Raw genomic sequence first — 11,571 nt, 5'->3', positions numbered from 1 at the left:
AAAAGGGATCAACTTACGTTTTCCACGTGGAAGTGGATCTGTCATCAATCTGCAGTACTTTAGATCAAGGAAATCCAGTCAATTCAGTTAGCTTTGCCTAATGTGATTGTACCTATGATACCTTATCTCATTGTTTTACAACTTGTGAAACAAGTACCCCTATCACTAGCAATCTTTTCAGGTATGTCCCATGAGAGAAACATGTTTCCTAATAACCTTTTATCTACTGTTACAGCACGAGACTTTTTGAATGGAAAAGCTTCTATACAATCAGAAAACATGCATTGAAAATGGCAATGGAATGAAATCCCTCTAAAAATATTTCAGTGGCCTATAATGTAGCAGAAATGTACATGAAGATTTGATTGCCTTCCCAGGATTGTAGATTTGACAAACCAAACATTGGTCATAAACCATTTTAGCAATTTAGAACATGCCAGTATTCTATTTGGATCATCTTATCTCTTCCATGATGGGCCGTGGAGTGTAGAGCTTTTAGTAATGGAAGCTTTCAGGATTCAGGAAGGACCAGGCATCTGTCCAGGCTCTCCATGAGTCCATCCTTAACATTAGACTTATATCTTCTTTTTTTTTTCATTTCAAGTTTTGAAGCTTTTATATAAGATTACTTTATTCCTGTATCTTCTCAATTGTTTCTTCCTTGTATTTGCCCTTTTCTTTTCCTACTTGGTGAGATTTGGCTTTCTGTTCAAGAATCTTTTTGCGGTCTGTGTCGTTTTAGCCTAGTGATAACCACCTTGCTGGGGTGAATGCCTACATGGACAGTTGTGCCATTAGCCTTTTCCCACTGCACCCGTTCAATGTAGAGGACATATTTCTTCCTGTAAACCTGCACTACTTTGCCAATTTGCTGACCTTTGTAGTGTCCTCCTACAACCTGAACTTCTTCATCCTTTCGGATGGGCGTGGATCACACGTTGTAGTTCTGTCTCAGCTCTTTGGAAAGGGGAAGACATAATCTTCCTGTAAATGTGGGAAGGTGCATTGAAATGCCTTTTGTGGTTCTTGCTTCGGTCAGAAGTCGCAAAGGGATTGAACTTCATTTTGGCCATTGCTGCTTCAGTGATAGCTGCAAAATGGAAGATTTATATCTTCTTGAATATCAGTTTTGTTTCTCCAAGTCACGTGCATAGCACTGTTTATTAGATGGGTTATTATAGGTAAATTTGACTTGGATCATGGAGTTCGTCTAAACTACATATCAAAACAATTTCAGTACTAGCTGACTTAGCTTGAAAATCTGGCAGAGTAGTTCCTTGGTATTCAATTAATTTTTATCCTAATTGGATTATCAGTTTCATAAACCAGTCACTGTGTTCATTAGAGTGCTGGTAATTCATACCCAGTCTAAACGATATGATCCTAAAGTTATCAGAAACTTGGCATTCAAGAGTGCTTGTCAGGGTCCTTTCCATCCTTTTCATGAATCTCCTTGAAGGCATGATACTCTAGGATTTTACTAGCTTATAAATTTAACATAGCAAATAATCCTGTTTCTCTGTCTTTTGGATGCTGCAGGGGCCCTCTGTAGCATCCCAAAGTTAGTTTGAGGTAACAACAAAAAAAGACAATTTGAAATTTGATTTTGGGAAGCCTGTCAAATATGTCAAAGGTTTAAAATAATCAAAATAGGATCACAAGGCATTGTAAGATAATATTCACTTAGCCAAAGTGATAAAAGGGGTTAGAAAGCAAAAACCTTTCTTCTTTGATAGAGAGGAGACTCAGTTTTCCAATCAACAGATCTGAGAAAGCGTGAGACAGAATCTGTCTCCTTCTCTCCTCTGTCTCTCTTTTGTAGTTTACTCAAAAGGTGAACAAAAGTCTTTTACTACCTCAATACTACATGAAAATTCTTATTCAAAAGGGAAAACCAAATTTTACTTTTGCATAGTGTATTATCAACACTAAGCTAATAAAACCTTATAAACAAATCTGTCCAATTTGTCATCTTTTGACCACAGAAAATTTCCATAAACTTTTTATAATCTCTTACAATTTTTTTATTCTTTTCAACTTTATTCTTTTAGTTTTATCTGTCTTTTTTATTCCTTCAGTTTGAAACAATCTTCAGCTTCTAGACAATTATTTTTTTCTCAACACACATTTTCATGCCTTTACAACTTTCCTCACCGAAAATACTTTGCTTTTCTTTAGACACTATATACAAAATTGTTTCTTATATCTATTAGTTTCAATTACATATATTAACTACAGTTTTAACTACTAGTAACCCTAATTTCTAGTGAAAGCCTAGGAAGTAGTTTTGAACTGTTCTATATCAATAATTGCAGATGAAAACTATTTCATAACTTGTTAGATAGGTTTTCTCAAGTTTTTATTAATAGATATAAATATATGTAGCTTTTCTATACCATCTAAAAATAAGATGCCAAAATATATAAACTTACATTTATGTTTACTAATTAATGTTTAAGTATTTTAACTTACTTAGAAATGACTCAGACATTTATGCTTATTACTTAATTCAATATAGCATAATAAGATTTTAAATTACAGAAAAGAACTTTGAAACAGGTACTCTCCTGCTAATATTTTCCTCAGTTGTTCTGAGTCTCAAGTAGTCACATCGTATCCAGGATGGCTTTGAAGGTCAGGGCCTATTTGGGTCTTGCATTTACATACCAAATGTAGATCTCAAGACAGAAGACACCTGTGAAGATGATGCCCGGGAGATCCAAACCCTTCCAGCATGGCCAGGAGACAAAGCTGGGCCAAGGAAGAAGGGGCTCATCTTGGGCTTGACTCTGCATTGTAATTGGTGGTCTGCCACTGATAACATGTCCTCAGGCCTCACTATGGCCACCTATCCAGACTCTAGAATCCAGAGGCTCAAAACCAAGAACAAAATATTACAGACAAATTAAGAAAGTATATAAAGTATTATAGAAGCAGCAGTTTTATGCTCTTAAAAACATGTAGTAGAGATAGCATAAACCTATTTGACCAGTAGATCTAGCCAAAAATATCTGAATTATATTTAACGGACAATTCTGAAGCCATTTCTATTTTATCAACAATTTTAAAGCTAGCTTTATTTGCCAAATATTATACACATAATACCTATCAACATACAGACACATGGAGAAGCAGAGCTTATAGCTTTTACAAGTAATGCTCATTTGCTGGCTTTCAAATAGTTTTTGTTTCCCTATTCAGACTATTAATCTTCCAATTACCTGTTTCATTGCCCTAAGCAATTGTTAGCTAGGCAGCCCTAAATTTGCATTTCTAGGGATGACTGTTAGGTGAAACAAGGTAGAAAATTTATGTCTCAAAAGCTCGGAGCTGAGACTTTAGGCTTAAAGGAAAAAGATTGTACATAAAGGCATAGTTAAGATGACCAAGAAGTGCCTTAAAGGTAAGACTTGTTACGTAAATTTAAAATAATGTTAAGAGTTTTTGGGGTGGGGGGTGGTACCACACACTTTTAAATAACTAGATCTCACAAGAACTCACTATCATGAGAACAACACCAAGGGGGGGCAATCTGCCCCCATGATCCAGTCATCTCCGACATTGGGGATTACAACATTGGGACCTCACCTCCAACACTGGGGATTACAATTTAACATGAGATTTGGGTGGGGACACAGATCCAAACCGTATAATTCCTCCCCAACCTCTCCAAATTTTATATCCTTCTCACATTGCAAAATACAATCACGCCTTCCCAACAGTCCCCCAAAGTCTTAACTAATTCTAGCATTAACTCAAAAGTCCAAAGTCTTATCTGAGACAAGGCTAGTCCCTTCCACCTATGAGCCTGTAAAATAAAAAAGTTAGTTGCTTCCAAGATACAATGCAAGTATGGGCACTGGGTAAATACTCCTGTTCTAAAAGGAAGGAATCCACCAAAAGAAAGGGGCTGCAGGCCCTACTTGAAGTCTGAAACCCAGGAAGGAAGTTATTAAACCTTAAAGCTCCAGAATAATCTTGTTTGACTCCATGTCCCTATTTCAAGACACACCAGTGTGAGAGGTGGGCTCCCAAGTCCTTGGACAGCTCTGCCTCTTTGACTTTGCAGGGATCAGCCCCTGCAGCTGCTGTCACAGGCTGTGGTTGAGTGCTTGCAGCTTTTCCAGGTATATGGTGCAAGTTGTTGGTGGCTCTAACATTTCAGGATCTGGAGGATGGTGGCCCTCTTCTCACAGTTCCACTAGGCAGTGTCCCAGTGGGGACTCTATAGGGGGGTTCAACCCCACATTTCCCCTCTGCACTGCCCTAGTAGAGGTTCTCTGAGAGGGCTCTGCTCCTGCAGTAGGCTTCTGCCTGGACATCCAGGGTTTTCCATGCATCCTCTGCAATCCATCCAGGTGGAGGCTTTCGACCTCAACTCTTGCATTCTTTGCTCCCACAGGCTTAACATTATGTGGAAGCTACCAAGGCTTACAGCTTGCACCCTCTGAAGCAGTGGCCCAAGCTGTACCTGGACCCGTTTTAGCCATAGCTGGAGCTGGAGTGGCTGGGATGCAGAGAGCAGTGTCCAGAGGCTGTGCAGGGCAGCAGGGGCTGGGCCTGGTCCAGGAAACCATTCAGTCCTTCTAGCACTTCAAGCCTACGATGGGAGGTGATATGGTTTGGCTCTGTGTCCTCAACCAGATCTCATCTTGAATTGTACTCCCGCAATTCCCACATGTTGTGGGAGGGACCTGATGGGAAATAATTGAATCGGGGGGCAGTTTCCCTCATACTGTTCTCGTGGTAGTGAATAAGTCTCACGAGATCTGATGGTTTCATAACGGTAAGCCTATTTCTCTTGGCTCTTATTCTCTCTCTTGCCACTGCCATGTGAGATGTGCCTTTCACCTTCTGCCATGATTGTGAGGCCTCCTCAGCCACGTAGAACTGTTAAGTCCAATAAACCTATTTCATTGCCAAGTCTCTATGTCTTTATCAGCAGCATGAAAATGGATGAATAAAGAGAGGCTGACTTGAAGGTCTCTGAAGTGCCTTAGAGATCTTTTCCCCATTGTCTAGGTTATCAGCACTTGCCTTCCTTTTAGTTACGCAAATTTCTGAAGCCTGCTTGTATTCCTCCCCTGAAAATGGGCTTTTCTTTTCTACAACATGGCCAGGCTGTAAATTTTCCAAACTTTTATGCTCTGCTTCCCTTTTAAATATAAGTTCCAGTTTCAGGTTATTTCTTTCCTCACATATATGAGCATAGGTTGTTTAGAAGCAGCCAGATCGTATCTTGATTGCTTTGCTGCATAGAAATTTCTTCCGTCAGATACACTAAATCATCTTTCGCAAGTTCAAAGTTTCACAGATCCCTAGAGCAGGGACACAATGCAACCAGGCTCTTTGCTAAAGCATAGCAAAAGTGATCTTTATTCCAGTTCCCAATAAGTTTCCCATTTCCATCTGAGATCTCCTCAGCTTTGACTTCATTGTCTATATCACTATCAAATTTTTGGTCCCAACAATTTAGCAAGTCTCTTAGGAAGTTCAAAATGTTCCTTAATCTTCCTTTCTTCTTCTGAGCCCTTCATGCTCTTTCAATCTCTGCCTGTTTTCCAAAGCTGCTTTCAGGTTTTCAGGTATATTTATAGCAATACCCCACTTCTGGTACCAATTTTCTGTATTAGTTCTTACACTATTATAAAGAAATACCCAAGACTGGGTGATTCATTAAGAAGAAAGAGGCTTAATTGGCTCACAGTTCCACAGGCTGTACAGGAAGCATGATGTTGGCATCTGCTCAGCTTCTGGGGAGGCCTCAGGACGCTCACAATCATGGCGGAAGGCAAAGGGGAAGCAAGCATGCCTTCTTAAATGGCCAGAGCAGGAGCAAGAGGTGGGGTGGTGGGATTCCATACAGATCTCATGAAAACTCACTCATTATCATGAGAACAGCACCAAGGGAGAAATCTGACCCCATGATCCAATCACTGCCCACCAGGCCCCACCTCCAACATTGGGGATTACAATTTGACATGAGATTTGGGTGGGGACACAGATGCAGACCATATCACCAGTCGACTGCCAGAAAGGTGCATTTTAGAGACATGTTTTTGTTCAATAGGTGGTCTTTTTAACTTAGGTACTGTTTCTTGGTTAAAATTACTGAGTTCAGGGTGGAGCCCATTAAATAGGGCAAAGAAAGGATTCTCTGTGTCTGGACTCAGCATGGAAAGCTCTGAAAAAGAGGCAAGCCTACTTTACCCAAGGGCCTACCTTTTATAAACACTTTATCCAGGATAGCTTTCTTTTTGCATTTGGGATGGGATAGTAACTAAGCCAAAAGTTTAGCAGATTTAACGTTTCTTATCAATTAGTCACTTAAACTTTTTGTTTGTCTTTTAGAATGATTCTTTTAAAAGAGGCAATAAAAAATTGACATCTTTTTAGAAGCTTCTGCAGATCAACAGGCATTGCTGGATGAGACTAATTTGGGCGCCCTCATTTTCAAATGCACTTCTTAAAGTGCAGTGTTGTTTATTTGAATGTCCTACTATAGTTTTGTTTGTTTGTTTTTTTGAGACAGTCTAGCTTTGTCACCTAGGCTGGAGTGCAGCGGTGCAATCTTGGCTCACTGCAACCTCTGCCTCCTAGGTTCAAGTGATTCTCCTGCCTCAGCCTCCCGAGTAGCCAGGATTACAGGTGCCCACCACCATGCCTGACTAGTTTTTGTATTTTTAGAATAGGCAGGGTTTCACCATGTTGGTCAGGCTGGTTTCTAACTCCTGACTTCAGGTGATCTGTCCGCCTCAGCCTCCCAAAGTGCTGGGATTACAGGCGTGAGCCACCGCAGCTGGCCTCTACTGTAGATTTTAATTGTCTTTAATAATATTTCACCATGTCTACATGCCCTATTTGCTGTTTGTAGGGCCTAATACTTATACATATATAGATAGGCATAGCCAGAAGGTAGAGTACTCAGTTCTTCAGAAATTAAGGATTCCATTTTTACATTGAATCTTGGCTTTGGCTACGAGACCCCCATAATCAACTTAGCCAATGATTTTCCCTACCTAAGCATGCAAGAAAGAGAAACAAAGGGGATGGAACACACAAAATCGCTACAAATTTTCGAAAGCTGGAGTTTGCGCCCCCTGCAGTACTGCCATGTACTGCCAGTTTCTGCCTGACCCAGTCAGACGTCTGAGGCCTCTATCTAACTGGATCCGAGCCAGTTAATTATCAGATCCAATCTGATCCTGGACCCAGTCCAGTTTGTTATGACTTCCGAACCCAGTTGGGATTAAAATTTTGCTCAAACTTGGATAGCTCAAAACACAAATCTGTGAAGCTTACCCAGCATCTCCAGCGGCTGTGAGACACAATACTCACAGTGGTCCCCGTGGGGATCCTGTTTGGTTATTCGATGCTCCTAGGTGTCACTGGACATTCTACTTTGGATCCCACTTCTGATGCCATCTGTTAAAAGAAAAACTTGAGACAAATTAAATTTACTAGAGCTTAATACAGCTAAGAACGACTCGTGAATCAGGCAGCACCCCCAAACCAGAATAGGTTCAGAGAAACTCCAGCACTGCTGCATGTTTGAAGAGGATTTACAGGCAGAAAATTAAAGAGAGGTACAGAAAGTGGAAGCAAGGCACAGAAACAGCTGGATTGGTTACAGCTCGGCATTTGCCTTATTTGAACATGGTTTGAGCAGTTGGCTGCCTGTGAATGGTTGAAGTATGGCAGTGATTGGCTGAGACTCAGCTACTTGTCACAAGTGTAGGTTACAGTCTGTTTACATGTCCAGTTAGGTTACAGTTTACTATGTACAGAAAAACTTTTAGGCTGAACTTACAAAGAGGCAACTTTAGGCTAAACTTAAATCTAATAGTTCCTTAGCCTTTCCCTTCTCCCCTTATGTGAGACGGGAAGACTAAAGGGAACGGAATGCATTCAGTTGTCTTTTTCGTAGGTTAGACAAGGCTCTAACAAGATAGCTTACCCTGAGGACCGGTCCCTGCCATGAAGAAGAGAAAGCTCAGGTGTATTTCATAATGGCAACCTTTCTCCATGGCCTATTTCAAAATGGCTACTTTTCCTCTCCTACTGCCACAAACACAAAGGAGTTTTTCTGTGAGATTCAGTGTGAGAACCTGTTCAGACTCCTGTAGGTAAAATTTATGAAAGTATGGGGATAACTTAAGAGTGGGCCCCCGCTAGGCTGAGCACGGTGGCTCACGCCTGTAGTCCCAGCACTTTGAGAGGCCTAGGTGGGCGGATCACCTGAGGTCAGGAGTTTGAGACCAGCCTGACCAACATGGAGAAACCCTGTCTCTATTAAAAAAATACAAAATTAGCTGGGCCTGGTGGCTCATGCCTGTAATCCCAGCTACTCAGGAAGGCTGAGGCAGGAGAATCGCTTGAGCCCTGGAGGTGGAGGTTGCAGTGAGCCGAGATTGAGCCATTGCACTCCAGCCTGGGCAACAAGAGTGAAACTCCGACACACACACACACACACACAAAAAGGAGTGGGCCCCCAGTGGTCTCTAACTCTTAGGCGAGTCCACACTCAGCCTCTAGCAATTTGTGCCTGCCAGCTGCTGGCTGCAGCAGTAACTTTTGTACCTTGTAAACTGTGGCTCTCTGTATTCATGTCTGTCCCCAGCTCTTGAGGTGGTGATTTGCCCTGTGACCTCATTTCTCTGGTTATTCTAAGAAGTGTTGTTGATTTTCGGTTTGTTCAGTTTTTTCTTGTTGTGAGGTTGACAGCAAGTACTGCAAGTTCTTTGCATGTCAGAGTAAAAACCAGAATTTGTGAATCCAAATAGGTTTTTCATTTGTTCTTGTTTTGTTTTCGCCTTTAACTGTCCTCTTGCTGTATCATGTTCTTTTATTCACATTCTTTGGATTTTTTTTCTTTGTTTCTAATTATCTCCCTTTTTAGTTTTTCTACGTTTTATTTTGTAATGATCCCTGGAGGATTTTTTGGTACTTATTCCCTTTGCTGTCTAGCACCTACTATTTATTTGATTTATGTACATTTTCTAAACTTTTCCTCTATATTTTTAGTTTTATAAATTTTTAATAAGTTATTTAATGAATTGATTTAGATATTTATACTTCTGGCTTTTTTTTTTTTTTTTTTTTTTTGAGATGGAGTTTCACTTTTGTTGCCCAGGCTGGAGGGCAATGGCCTGATTTCGGCTCACTGCAACCTCCGCCTCCTGGGTTCAAGCAATTCTCCTGCCTCAGCCTTCCAAGCAGCTGGGATTACAGGCATGCACCACCATGCCTGGCTAATTTGGTATTTTTAGTAGAGACAGGGTTTCACCATGTCAGCCAGGCTGGTCTTGAACTCCTGACCTCATGATCTGCTCGCCTTGGCTTCCTAAAGCACTGGGATTACAAGCATGATCCACCCCGCCTGGCTTATTTATTTATTTTTAATGTATAAAACTATATATGTTTGTTATGTACAATGTGTTGTTTTACGCGTTACTTCGTATAATTATTTTGTGATGAGAACATTTAAAATCTCTTAGCAATTTTCAAGAATTCAATACATTGTTATTAATTATAGTCATATAATAAGTTATACAATAAACTATAGTTACACAATATATCTCTTGAGCTGATTTCTCCTATTAACTGAAATTTTGCATCTTTTGACCAACATCTCCTGAACCTCTCCCTCTCCACAGCCCCTGCCAACCACCATTCTACTCTCTACTTCTAAGAGGTCAACTTTTTAAAATTCCATATATTAGTGAGATTACTGGCATTTGTCTTTCTGTGCTTGACTTATTTCACTTAACATAATATCCATATGATTACAAATGACAGGACTTACTTTTTATTTTTTATTTATTTATTTATTTATTTTTTTTGAGACAGAGTCTCGCTGTCGCCCAGGTTGGAATGCAGTGGCACGATCTCGGCTCACTGCAGGCTCTGTCCCCTGGGGTTCACGCCATTCTCCTGCCTCAGCCTCCCGAGTAGCTGGGACTACAGGCGCCTGCCACTTCGCCTGGCTAATTTTTTGTATTTTTAGTAGAGACGGGATTTCACCGTGTTAGCCAGGATGGTCTCGATCTCCTGACCTCGTGATCCGCCCGCCTCGGCCTCCCAAAGTGCTGGGATTACAGGCGTGAGCCACCCCGCCCGGTCAGGACTTACTTCTTTTTATGGTTAATGATGTTGAATTGTGCATATAAACCACATTTTCTTTACACATCTGTTGATGGACACTTGGGTTGATTCTACATCTTAGCTATTGTGAATAACACCGCAGCGAACATGGGAGTGCAGTTATCTCTCCAACACACTGCTTTCATTTTCTTTGAACACATATCCGGTAGAATTGCTGAATATGGTGGTTTTATTGTTAAGTTTTTGAGACCCTCCATACTATTTTCCACAATGGCTGTAGCAATTTCCATTCTCACCAACACCGTGCACGTGTTCTTCACATCCTCTTCAATACTTGTTATCTTTGATCTTTTCGGTAATAATCGTTCTAACAGGTATGAAGTGATAGCTCATTGTGTTTTTAATTTGCGTCTCTCTGATGATTAGTGATGTTGAGGAGTTTTTTTATTAAAACAGAATCTCACTCTGTTGGCCAGGCTGGAGTGCCCTGACATGATCAGGGCTCACTGCAGCCTCCATCTCCCAGGCTCAAGCAATTCTCCTGCCTCAGCCTCCAAGTAGCTGGGATTACAGGCACCCACCACCACACCTGGCTAATTTTTCTATTTTTAGTAGAGATGGGGTTTCACCATGTTGACCAGGCTGGTCTTGAACTCCTGGCCTCAGGTAATCCTCCTGCCTTGGCCTCCCAAAGTGCTGGGATTATAGGCACGAGCCACCACGCCTGGCAGAGCAATTTTTAATATACTTTTTGGCTCTTTGTATGTCTTCTTTTGAGAAATGTCTATTCAGATTCCTTGCCTATATTTTAATCAGGTTATTTGATTTCTTACTATTGAGTTGTTTGGTGTCCTTATATAGATTGGATATTAACCTCTCGTCAGGTGCATAGTTTGCATATATTTTCTCCCATTCTTTAGGTGGTCTCTTCACTCTGTTGATTGTTTCCTCTACTCTGCAGAAACTTGTTAGTTTGATGCAATCCCATTCGTCTATTTTTGATTCTGTTGCTGATGTTCTTGGGGTCGTATCCAAAAATGACCCAGGCCAATGTCATGGAGCTTTTCCCCTATGTTTTCTTGTTTTCTTCTAGCTTTATAGTTTCAGGTTTTATGTCGAAGTCTTTAATCCATTTTCAGTTAATTTTTAAAAATCTGTTGTGAGAAAGGGTCTAATTTTATTCCTCTGCATATGGATGTCCAGTTGCCCCAACATGATTTATGGAAGAGACTGTCCTTTCCCTATTGTGTGTTTTTGGCATTTTTGTTGAAACTTAATTGCCCATAAATGTGTGTGTTTATTTCTGGGCTGTCTATTCTGTTCCGTTGGTCTGTGTGTCTGTTTTTATGCCAGTACCGTGCTGTTTTGATGATTATATGTTTGTAGCAGATTATGAAGTCAGTCAGTTTGATCCCTCCGGCTTTGTTCTGTTTGCTCAAGAACCTAGATTGCTTTGGCTATTCAGGG

At 40.7% G+C, this 11,571-nt stretch overlaps 1 pseudogene; it reads right to left on the bottom strand.

Moving 5' to 3' along the window:
- Nucleotides 1-618: 618 nt before the first annotated feature.
- LOC100587721 lies at nucleotides 619-2,744 on the bottom strand (annotated as a pseudogene).
- Between the last annotated feature and the right edge of the window lie 8,827 nt (nucleotides 2,745-11,571).

The sequence above is a fragment of the Nomascus leucogenys genome, chromosome 13 (assembly GCF_006542625.1).
Source record: "Nomascus leucogenys isolate Asia chromosome 13, Asia_NLE_v1, whole genome shotgun sequence".
NCBI lineage: Eukaryota > Metazoa > Chordata > Mammalia > Primates > Hylobatidae > Nomascus > Nomascus leucogenys.
Note: the sequence above shows the minus strand (reverse complement) of the source record. Positions and strands in the feature narration are given on the sequence as shown.